The sequence below is a fragment of the Callithrix jacchus genome, chromosome 12 (genome assembly GCF_049354715.1).
Source record: "Callithrix jacchus isolate 240 chromosome 12, calJac240_pri, whole genome shotgun sequence".
NCBI lineage: Eukaryota > Metazoa > Chordata > Mammalia > Primates > Cebidae > Callithrix > Callithrix jacchus.
Genome location: NC_133513.1, coordinates 41,940,700 through 41,953,564, shown reverse-complemented (window position 1 = coordinate 41,953,564; position 12,865 = coordinate 41,940,700).

Sequence of the window (12,865 nt, the reverse complement as noted above, 5' to 3'; positions counted from 1 at the left end):
TTACTTTCTCGACGTTAGTTAAGTTTTTCGATACCATACAGAAGAGTTATTTTTGAAAGTCTTTGGTGAAGGGAAGGAAGTCTGTATATTACTGAGATGGTTGATATTTTTGACAAATACTATTAATCATCTCAAAGTACATAGGATGCTTATTTCTGAAACAAAGGTTTCACCTAGATGGTGATTGGTCTAATTTTTTCAAGTGAATCATATGCATGCCATTTGAATAGGGATTCGTTCTAGAAAGCATCTTAATTTCTTGCCAGTGTAGTTTAGTGCAGTGTGGTAAGTCCATAGTACTTGTAATTAGACTACCTCTACTTGACTCCCAACTCTGCTTATTTCTTACGTGACTTTCTTGGACAAATTACTTAACCTCTCTGTGCCCAGTTTCCTCTCCTGTAAAATGAAGATACTGGAACCTGTCTTACAATGTTATGGTTAAATGTGCAGGCATTTAGTAAGGATTGCATGTCTTAGCTGTTGATGTTTTTTCTAAGTAAAAATATAAATGCCAATTTTCTACTTTTCTCCACACCATCCTGATACCCATATCAGTGTGATCTTAAAGTGCCTGTTTTTTTTAGTCACCTTTTAGAACCCAAAGTTTGTATCTTTTTAAATTGGTGTCATTCACACACAAAATGATACAATTTCTTTTTTTTTTTTTTTAAAGAAAAATGATACAATTTCTATAGTGGTATCAGATAGTTTAGAAAACCAAGAGTTTTTCTACTTTTTTTTTTTTTAATAGAGATGGGGTCCATATTGCCCAGGTTGGTCTCGAATTGGGCTCAACTCCCTCACCTTGGCCTTCCTTTTTTTTTTTTTTTTTAAAGATGGTATTTCACCACGATGGCCAGGCTGGTCTTGAACTCCTGACCTCAGGTGATCTACCCACCTTGGCCTCCCAAAGTGCTAGGATTACAGGCGTGAGCCATCGCACCCAGCCATCCTTGGCCTTCCTAAGTGTTGGCATTACTGCCTTGAGCCACCACCCCTGTCCTGGGTTGTTTTTGTTGTTTTTGTTTTTAATTTATCAACATTATTTAACTGGACAACTTCTGACTTTACTAAGACAAGACTATGTAAAATATATAAAAGATAAGCTGATATATAAAATGTGATCATTTGTGAAATATAGTTGTAGGCCAGGCATGGTGGCTCATGCCTGTAATCCCAGTACTTTGGGAGGCCAAGGCGGCAGATCATGAAGTCAGGAGATTGAGACCATCCTGGCTAACATGGTGAAACCTCATGTTTACTAAAAATACAAAAAAAATTAGCTGGATGTGGTGGCACATGCCTATAGTCCCAGCTACTCAGGCTGAGGCAGGAGAATTGCTTGAACTCAGGAGGCAGAGGTTGCAATGAGCTAATACCACACCACAGCACTCCAGCCTGGGCAACAGAACGACACTCCATCTCAAAAAAAAAATGTATATATATATATGCATGCGCACACACACATATATATACTTGTAAAACAGTAATAGAAAAAAAAAATCACTAGTTTCTTGGCTCTTGTTAAAATACCACAGAGTTTTTCTCATTCACAACGAAGAGTAACAGGCTGCAGATTGATGGGCTTTAGGTAAAAAAGGAAAACTTCCATTTTTCGTTTTCTGACATCATCTGAAATACTAAAGAATAAATGAAACCTGTTTTAAAATAATCAAAAGAAAAGGGCCCTTTGAGTTGTTGCTTAAAATGGTATTTATTGGCGCCGGGCACGGTGGCTCACCTGTAATCCTAGCACTTCGGGAGGCTGAGGTGGGTGGATCACCTGAGGTCAGGAGTTCAAGACCAGCCTGGCCATGCTGAAACCCCATCTAAAAAAAAAAAGGTATTTATTGAACGTTCGGTCAGAAAACATGAATTTTTAATGTAACAGGCGCCATGCTAGCTGAACCCAGGGGAGACAATGATGAATAAAAGTAATTGCCTTCTAAAGCATAGCAAATCCGTGTAAACACGGCCATAGGCCATTGGATGAGTGTCATAGAAATGTAACCAAAATTGAAATGCAGACTATTTTCGAAGATGTCCCTGGAGGAAGTTTTCAAGCGTAAGCATAGTAGGTAAGGCACATAGAAAAAGGTAGTGTGCACATTTCATACAATGGACCCTTGTTGGAGAAGGGTTGCGGGGAGAGATGGACAAAGCGGAAAAAGATGTTAAGAAATGGAAATTCTCTTGAAGCTGGATTTCCCACTTGCTGCAGGTGTGTGTCTTGCCTAAAATGTTAAAATCTCCAGATGTGGTGGCTCGTGACTAATCCCAACATTTTGGGATGCTGAGGCAGAAGCACTGCTGGAGCACAGGACAAGACCAATCTGCGCAACAACAAAATAGGGCTCAGTGGTGCATGCCTGTAGTCCCAGCTACTGAGAAGGATGCTTAAGCCTAGCAGTTTGAAGCTGCGATGAGCTGTAGTTGTGCCACTGCACACCTACGGGGTCAAAAAAAAAAGATAGGCATATTTCTCTTGAAATTGTAGCTGGGCCAGGTGTGGTGGTTCATGCCAATAATCCCAGCACTTTGGGAGGCCAAGGCAGGTAGATCACAAGGTCCTGAGTTCAAGACCAGCCTGGCCAGGATGGCGAAAACCCGTCCCTACTGAAAATACAAAAATCAGCCCAGCATGGTGGTGGGCATCTGTAATCCTAGCTACTTGGGAGGCTGAGGTAGAGAATTGCTTGAACCCAGGATGCGGAGGTTGCAGTAAGTCAAGATCACAACACTGCACTACAGCCTGGGTAAAAGAGTGAGACTCCATCTCAAATTATAGCTGGGTAGGATGTGTCCAGGTTAAAGGTACTAAAACACTGATAACCCAAGACTTGTTTAATTCCAGTAGGGTAGGGTGGCCCAGCTACATTAGTAAGAGCTGATGTTTGAATTGAACTCTTTGCCCAAAGTTTGATCTTTGCACGAGGTCATATGGCTGGGAAGAATAATGAGGCAAACTCCCTAACTAATTATGCAGGGAAGATAGATGATAGATCTAAAGTTGTGTTTGACACAGCCATATAAAAGTAAGCAAGCTTGTCCTTATAGAGTTAGATGGAGGCCATTATCCTACTACAAACAACGAATTAACTCGGGAACAAAAAACCCAATGCCCCATGTTCTCACTTACAAGAGCTAAACATTGGGTACTCAGGGACAGAAAGATGGCAACAGTAGACCCTGGAGACTCCTAGAGGAAGGAGTTGGGCAAGGGTTGAAAAACTGTTGGGCATTATGCTCACTATCTGGGTGATGGGATCATTGGTACTCCAAACCTCAGCGTGATGCAGTATACACAGCTAACAACCTGCACATGTATTCCCTGAATCCAAAATAAAAGTTGAAAAAATAAAATTCTGTTTGAAAGTCACAAAAGCACTATACAAATTTAATAGGTTGAGATTCTATTAAATTGTAACTCACTTTAAAAATCTTGGGAATCAGTATTCTGAGTAAATTAAAGGAAATAGAACATGGACATTTTAGCTTTTTGCGAAATTGACTTCAGTGAAGGATAATAGAAATCATGCCTTCCTCACACTTATTTCTTAAATAGGGTACCAAATAAGCCTTTTTTGTACTGCCCACTCCACTTTGAGCTACAAATCAAATCACTTTTTTAAGGTCAATTTAATCAATAAGACGAAATCCTTCCTAAATGCATTCAATTTTTTTTCTTTTTTCACACAGAAAATGATTCAGTTCCAATGCAATGCATTCAATTTTTAACTAGCACAAAACGGAAACGATTTTTCAGGAATAGATTAGAAAGCTACGACCTTGAGGACTTTCTGCCTCTAAAGAAAGGTTCTTTTGTGAAGCAGTTCAGGAAGATCAAAGGTGAACATTCAATTCAGTAACATTTGAGAACCACTAAGAGAGTATGTTGTGCCCGAGGCAAAAATGAACCTAAATAAAAGACTGGTGGGTGGGGGAGAATCATAAGGACCATGCCACCCCACATCTCATGGGCCGTTGCCCAGTTAGCATGGGGGCAGGCCTAGCACAAGCTCTTCCCCTCAGCCTCAGCATCCTGTTTTGCCTGCAACTTGCATCAGACTGAGTCACCCAATGCAATGTCAGTCTTCTTCCTCAGGGGACTTCTCTCAACCTCCCATCTTCCTTAGAGAGCTCGATGGATGGTGAGAGTGCTGCAACCTCACTGGACACAGAAGTGTGGGGGGTCCCCGAGGCTTCACTCAGATACAATTAATGTGTTCTGGCAGGACTAAATGGACATTTTCCCTCACAGCCATACACACAAGTTTGGTAGTTTTTAAACATTCAATTCGGCCTTGCGCGGTGGCTCACGCCTGTAATCCCAGCACTTTGGGAGGCTGAGGCGGGTGGATCAAGAGGTCAAGAGATCGAGACCATCCTGGTCAACATGGTGAAACCCCGTCTCTACTAAAAATACAAAAAATTAGCTGGGCATGGTGGCGCGTGCCTGTAATCCCAGCTACTCAGGAGGCTGAGGGAGGAGAATTGCCTGAACCCAGGAGGCGGAGGTTGCGGTGAGCCGAGATCGCACCATTGCACTCCAGCCTGAGTAACAAGAGTGAAACCCTGTCTCAAAAAAAGCAAAAAACAAAAAAAAATTCAATTCATGCTCTCCACTGAACAATTTGTAAAAGCAGCATGATGACCCATAGGTGGGTCATCATTCCTCCAAGTTACCTTTCATATGCCTGACATGGATTTTCTCACCTGTGTTCCCAACGTGATTTTCTCACCTGTGTTTTACACAGTAAACAGAGAAAACAGGCCTATATGGCCTTCTCACTGCAGGAATGTTACAGGTTTATTTTATTTGCTTACTAGTTGCATTATTTCTAAGATACAGCATTTTTCACATTTCATTTCTGAAGTGCATGTTCTACTTCAGGATTTTTTTTTTTCAACACTAGCATATTTTAAAGTCAGTGGCATTTTAAAATGGAAAAAATTTTCTACTGATTTTCTTTTTCCCATGATTTTCTAATACTTCAAAGAACAGGTATCTAAAGCATTATCTTTTGATAAATGACTGTAGTAACTAATTACTACTTACTGGTGATTCAGAGGGGATCTTCTGAACTACAGGCAAGCTGACCCCACCCAGTTATGTACTTTTTTGAAGGTTTCTCTCTCTTTTTTTTTTTTTTGGCTTAAACAACAAAAATTTATTTTCTTACAGCATGTTCTGTTTTTGGTGAAGAATCACTTTCCTTGTGTGTGTGTGTGAGATCCAGTCTCACTCTGTTGGCCAAGCTGGAGAGCAGTGGTGTGATCTCTGCTCACTGCAACCTCTGCCTCCCAGGTTCAAGTGATTCTCCTGCCTCAACCTCCTGAGTACCTGGGACTACAGGTGTGCACTACCACACTCAGCTAATTTTTGTATTTTTAGTAGAGACAGTTTTTCACCGTGTTGGCCAGGCTGGTCTTGAACTCCTAATCTCAGGTAATCCACCTGCCTCAGTCTCCCCAAGTGCTGGGATTATAAGTGTGAGTCACTGCACTTGGTCAAAGATGACTTTCTAGCTTGTAGATGACAGCCTTCTGGCCTGTAGTCCCAGTTACTTGGGAGGCTGAGGCAGGAGAATTGCTTAAGGCGGAGATTGCGGTAAGCCGAGATCGTGCCATTGCACTCCAGTCTGGGTAACAACAGCGAAACTCTGTCTCAAAAAAAAAAAAAAGAAACCACTGTTTTAAGACATTAAATCAACATATTTACTAGGCACTCTATAGTAGTACTGCAGCACCCACTTCAGTGACTCAAACTAATTATAAAATCATTATCCAGAAACTGTAAGAGGTTTATTCAGACTAATTGCCACAGGAGTTTAGAGGAAGGGGGCAAATCTGAGGAGTCCACATAGGGACATTTGAGTCCACATGCATCAGCCCAGAAGGGTTGGTGGAAAGGGGAATGTCTGGCTCAGCTCCCATGTGTAGCATCATGGGGAGTTCCTGATGTCCTTTGCAGAGAACCCAACTTCTCTGCCTGCAATACCCTGACAAAAATGTGGGTATTCTTGAAACGCTATAAAATGTCCTTCAGGGCACTGCTGTGTGACAATCAAATGACGTCACCCTTAACCACACTGTTTCTCACAAGATGCAAGCATGATTGCCTTCCTCATTTAAATAGAACAGTTATTTAAAATGAAGTTGGAGAAATTATGACAAGACTTTCACTGTTGTTAATTCTGAATGGCAGGAAAAAAAATAGGCATTTGATAAGAAACTGGGGCTTTTGGTATATTTTTCAGCATGTTATAGGTGCCCTTAAGTAATTTTTTTGTTTTTTTTTTTTGAGAAGGAGTTTCGCTCTTGTTATCCAGGCTGGAGTGCAATGGCGCAATCTCAGCTCACCGCAACCTCCGCCTCCTGGGTTCAGGCAATTCTCCTGCCTCAGCCTCCCGAGTAGCTGGGATTACAGGCATGCGCCAGCATACCCAGCTAATTTTTTGTATCTTTAGTAGAGACGGGGTTTCATCATGTTGACCAGGATGGTCTCGATCTCTTGACCTCGTGATCCACCCGCCTCAGCCTCCCAAAGTGCTGGGATTACAGGCTTGAGCCACCGCACCCAGCCTAAGTAATCTTTTTTTAAAAAAGCAAAGTACACATGGAGAGAAAATGAAAATTATGGAAGCACTTTACAAGCTTTCCAGATCTTGTAACCAGTGGAAAGGCCCAGGAAAGCAGAGGGTCTCTCCACCCTGCACAACTGAACCCAGGGCCTTCAGGGTCCTCCCAGTTTGGCTCCCTCTGTGAGGCTGAAGTTTACCCCAGGAGTACATGGCCCTGGCTGCACTTCCCACCTCCCTGCCCTTTCCTGGTGGTGCTAAGTGTGGGGGTGAGAATGCGGAGGCAAGGTGACACATGTCTGCTGGGAAGCCTGCAGTCAAATTGCAAAGTACGGAACAGACGCTGACAAACAGGATTCATCCCAGCCCTACCTGCAGTTTTCCAGCTCTAAGCACTGGCGAAAGAGGAAAGTTTTGGCACTGCTGATCCTCCTTTTTGCATAATCTACCTCCCTCCTGCCCTCCTCCTCCTCCCACTTGCTCTATTTGTTCTCTCACCTTTCTCTATCAAAATCTGCACTTGGAAACGGGCCTAGGATCTGTCATCTGGACCTAAATTTCACTGTATGTGCTTCCTTTGCCCCAGATTGGGGCAAGAAAAATAGTCATTCCCCATTCAAGCAGCATCGGCTATCCTTGAGCACAAGTGGGAGGTGGGGTATGTTTTTTATTTTATTGTTTATTTATTTATTTATTTTGTTGAGACGGAGTTTCGCTGTTGTTACCCAGGCTGGAGTGCAATGGCACGATCTCGGCTCACCACAACCTCCGCCTCCTGGGTTCAAGCAATTCTCCTGCCTCAGCCTCCCGAGTAGCTGCGACTACAGGCACGCGCCACCACGCCCAGCTAATTTTTGTATTTTTAGTAGAGACGGGGTTTCACCTTGTTCACCAGGATGCTCTCGATCTCTTGACCTCATGATCCACCTGCCTCAGCCTTCCAAAGTGCTGGGATTACAGGCGTGAGCCACCTTGCCCGACTCTGAACTGATCGTTTTTGATGGCTGCATAATATTCCATGGTGTATATGTGCAACATTTTCCCTGTCCAGTCTATCATCGATGGGCATTTGGGTTGGTTCCAGGTCTTTGCTGTTGTAAACAGGGCTGCAATGAACATTCGTGTGCATGTGTCTTATAGTAGAACGATTTATAATTCTTTGATTATGTACCCAGTAATGAGATTGCTGGGTCAAATGGAATTTCTATTTCTAGGTCCTTGAGGAATCACCACACTGTCTTCAACAATGGTTGAACTAATTTACACTTTCACCAACAGTGTAAAAGTGTTCCTATTTCTCCGCATCCTCTCCAGCATCTGTTGTCTCCAGATTTTTTGATTTTTTTTTTTTTTTTTTTTGAGATGGAGTTTCGCTGTTGTTACCCAGGCTGGAGTGCAATGGCGCAATCTCGGCTCACCACAACCTCCGCCTCCTGGGTTCAGGCAATTCTCCTGCCTCAGCCTCCTGAGTAGCTGGGATTACAGGCACGCAGCACCATGCCCAGCTAATTTTTTGTATTTTTCGTAGAGATGGGGTTTCACCATGTTGACCAGGATGATCTCCATCTCTTGACCTTGTGATCCACCCGCCTCAGCCTCCCAAAAGTGCTGGAATTACAGGCTTGAGCCACCATGCCCAGCCCAGTCTCCAGATTTTTTAATGATTGCCATTCTAACTGGCATGAGATGGTATCTCAATGTGGTTTTGATTTGCATTTCTCTAATGACCAGTGATGATGAGCGTTTTTTCATGTTTGTTGGCCTCATGTACGTCTTCTCTTGTAAAGTGTCTGTTCATGTCCTTTGCCCACTTTTGAATGGGCTTGTTTGTTTTTTTCTTGTAAATCTGTTTTAGTTCTTTGTAGATTCTGGATATCAGCCCTTTGTCAGATGGGTAGATTGCAAAAATTTTTTCCCATTCTGTTGGTTGCTGATTCACTCTAATGACTGTTTCTTTTGCCGTGCAGAAGCTGTGGAGTTTGATTAGGTCCCATTTGTCTATTTTGGCTTTTGTTGCCAATGAACCTTGAAAAAGATTTGGTGGGATATGTTTTGTAGACAGATAGCTGTTGAAAAAGGAAGGAAGATCAGCAATCCTACTATTGGCTATATATTCTAGGGGAATGAAATTCATATTTCAAAGAGATTTGTACTCCTGTGTTTATTGCAGCACTATTCATGATAACCAAGATATGGAATCAAGCTAACTGCCCATTAACTGATGAATAGATAAGGAAAATGTGCTATATATACGCAATGGAATGCCACTCAGCCTTTAAAAGAATGAACTTCTGTCACTAGCAACAACAAGGATGAACCTGGAGGACTTATGTTAAGAGAAATAAGTCAGGTACAGAAAGACTAAACATGCATGTTTTCATTTCCATGTGGGATCTAAATCAAACTCATAGAAGCAGAGAGTAGATGGTGGTTACCAAGGGCTGGTAAGTGGGGGGGAATGGGGAGATATTATAAATGAAGTGTATGGATATGGTAATTAGTTTGATTCCCTGATTCCACACTGTGTACATAGAACATCACTGTGTTTGCCATAATAATATGATTGCAAATTTATCAAAAAATAAAATAATTTTAAAAATATACTTCTGGCTGGGCACGGTGGCTCATGCCTGTAATCCCAGCACTTTAGGAGGCCAAGGCAGGCAGATCACCTGAAGCTGGGAGTTCGAGACCAGCCCAACCAACATGAAGAAACCCTGTCTCTACTAAAAATATAAAATTAGCTGAGCATGGTGGTGCATGCATATAATCCCAGCTACTCAGGAAGCTGAGGCAGGAGAATCACTTGAACCCGGGAAGTGGAGATTGTGAGCTGAGGTCGAGATCGTGCCATTCAACTCTAGCCTGGGCAACAAAAGCAAAACTCCGTCTCAAAAAAAAAAAAAAAAAAAAAGAATACACACACACACACACATACATATATACATATATATAATATATGTATATATGTATGTGTGTGTGTATATATATATATATATACTTCTGTGGGTCAAGATGGCCAGGGGGAGACCTATGTTAATTCTACCTAAATGCTTATAAGCGTGCTTGGCTCAGAGTACACTGAAGTTTATACATCAAACTAAACTATATTATTGGTGCAGTTAATCGGAAATCAAGCAGCAACAGGAGGCCTAAGGTAAAGAACATCCTAGAGCACAGTAACACCGGGAATACCTCGGTGTAGTTGCAGAGCAGGGAATACTGCTCTGGTCCCATGAATGCCTTTTCAACATGGTGACTGTATGAGGGTCTTGTAAAGAGGGCTTAAGCAAAGTGTTTGGTAGAAAGTCCCGCCATCTTTCCCCCAGGTTTCTTGCCCCCACCCTCCCCCCAGGCTTCCTGCTGCCCTGAGAAAAGCCCGCCAAGCCTGCTCTGTTCTGCCCAGCAACAACAAGCAGCCAATCATCGCAGCAGGAAAGCCCGCCAAGCCTCGGCCTATCCTGAACTGACACGTAACCCTCTGAGCCACCTCAGCAGTCTGCCCAGAGACGGACAGCCTATCCTAAGCTCCTACGACACTCCGCCAGCCCTGTGTCCACGCCCCATCCACCCCACTATAAAACCCTCCTACCCCAGCTGCGCAGTCGCAGCCAGCTCCCGATCTCCTTCCTTTCCTGGCCTGCCCGCTGGTCCCAATAAACCTGAACTCGGCTTCCAACTCTCGAGCTGTTATTTGGGGTCAGGTACCGGGCAGGGGTCTACAAGGGGGTCGCACACAAAGATCTCTGAGAAGGGAGGCGACCTCTGCTCACAAGATCCGGGAGGGTCTTTGCAGATGGGAGCTGGCAAGGAGGAGAAAAGCCTTAAGGGGCAGAGATCACAGAACGCCTCAGGCTCTGCCTAGGTTCTCAGAATATGGAGTGATTTTAATTGCTCTATGTCCTCAGTGCTCTGAGATAAAAGCCCCTTGATGCATTGGGTGTCCTCACATCCGCTACACTTCTGATGCAGCTGCACCCTGATAACGATCCTAACAATCAGTGATAAACTCAGAGTACTAGTTTAGCATGTCTTAGAAGGATCTCAAGTGCTGTTAAATGCTCAGAGCACTAGTTTAGCATGTCTTAGAAGGATCTCAAGTGCTGTTAAATGCTCAGAGCACTAGTTTAGCATGTCTTAGAAGGATCTCAAGTGCTGTTAAATGCTCAGAGCACTAGTTTAGCATGTCTTAGAAGGATCTCAAGTGCTGTTAAATGCTCAGAGCACTAGTTTAGCATGTCTTAGAAGGAACTCTAGTGCTCTCCACCCGGCTATCTTACCTACCCCTTCACCCTCCCCTTCCATGACCATAAGATCAATGAGATTATGCACATAATAAAAGTGTTTGGAGCCCAGAGCTTGGGGCCAACGCGTTCCAATGCTTGCGTTGGTCCAGTGGACCCATGCTGTAAATTCTACTCTTGTGTCTCTGTCTTTATTTCCTTTTCTTAATCCCTCATCACCACCAGGACTAAGGGCACCTATGTATGGGGTTGGCGCTGGTACCTAACATATTTCATTATATCATATATTAAATATGAATTCTGCAGAAGCTGGAGATCTAAGCCAGTGGTTATGAGGCAAACCAAAAAGATCCAGAAATTTAAAAAAAAAAAAAAATCCTGGGGAATAATATTACATTTTGGATCAGTAGTAAGTACAATTTCACTAGAATTTCAAGGTCAGACTGGCCTTGTTTGGTTGAGTGTTCTAAAGCATTTTATCCGTAGTCAGGTATGACGGGCATTCGCCTATACCAGCTGCCCGGGAGGCTGAGGTGGAAGGATCACTTGAGCCCACAAGTTTGTTGATGAAAAGATTTGAAGAGATTTATTGTAAGCCAAATATGCATCAATATGGCCCATTATAGCACCCAGGAGATCCTGAGAACCCGTGCTCAAGGTGGTTGCGCTACAGCTTGGTTTTGCACATGTTAGGGAGATATAAGACTTCATTGAATGTGGTAAGATGTATATTGGTTCATTACAGAAAGGTGGGACAACTCAAAGGGCTGGGGCTTCTAGGTCATAGGTGGATTCAAAGATTTTCTGGATAGCAATTGGTTGAAAGTTTATCTAATTAATTGGATAATTGGAGGGATTGTCTGGGTTAAGATAAGAGGTTGTGGAGACCAAGGTTCTTTTTCTTTCTTTTTTTTTTGTCTTTCAGTTTTTTTCCTTTCTGTGGAGAACAGGGTCTCGCTATATTGCCCAGGCAGGTCTCAAACTCCTGGGCTCAAGCTATCCTCCCACCTCTGCCTCCCTAAGAGCTGGGATTACAGGCTTGAGCCACTGCGCCTGGCCGGGACCAAGGTTCTTATTATGCAGGAGAAGCCTCCAGGTAGCTGGTTTCAGAGAGAATAGATTATATAATCCCAGCACTTTGGGAGGCTGAGGCGGGTGGATCACGAGGTCAAGAGATCGAGACCATCCTGGTCAACACGGTGAAACCCCGTCTCTACTAAAAATTCACAAATTAGCTGGGCATGGTGGCATGTGCCTGTAATCCCAGCTACTCAGGAGGCTGAGGCAGGAGAATTGCCTGAACCCAGGAGGCGGAGGTTGTGGTGAGCCGAGATTGCACCATTGCACTCCAGCCTGGGTAACAAGAATGAAACCCCGTCTCAAAAAAAAGAAAAAAAAAAAAAGCTTCTTACCAGACTGGGTACTAGACTCTAAGTTAATTCTCTCCTGGATCATGAAAATTTCTTTCAGGGCCTGCTAGCTGTCACACTGATATTTCATTACTACAAAGAGTCTTTTGTCAGTCTTCATGTCTCTGTTTTAATGTTAATGCTGGTGAGCTGTGCCTGAATTCCAAAGGGAGGAGGGGGCAACGAGACCTGTCTTCTCACCCATTCCCATCAAGCCTGAACTAGTGTTTCAGGTTTACTTTAGAATGCCCTTGGCCCCTCAAAAGAAAAATAAATAAAATAAAAAATAAAAGAAAGAAAAGAAAAAGAAAATAGAATGCCCTTGGCCCAAAGGAGGGGTTCACTCACTAGGTTGTGGGGCTTAGAATTTTACTTTTGGTTTATAAGTCTGAGGCTGCCGGGGGCTATTATTGCACCTGTGAGTAGGCACAGTACTACAGCATGAACCACACAGGGAGATGGGACCCTCTCTCAAAAAAGTAAAAGCCTTTTATACTTAAATATTGTCATAATCAATTACCATAATAAACATGGGGGGTGAGAAAAATTGAAAAAGAAGGGAAAGCTATGCACCCCACTTCTGAAAATTAGCCACCTGAAATAATGAAAAAATTATTTTCCTATTGCA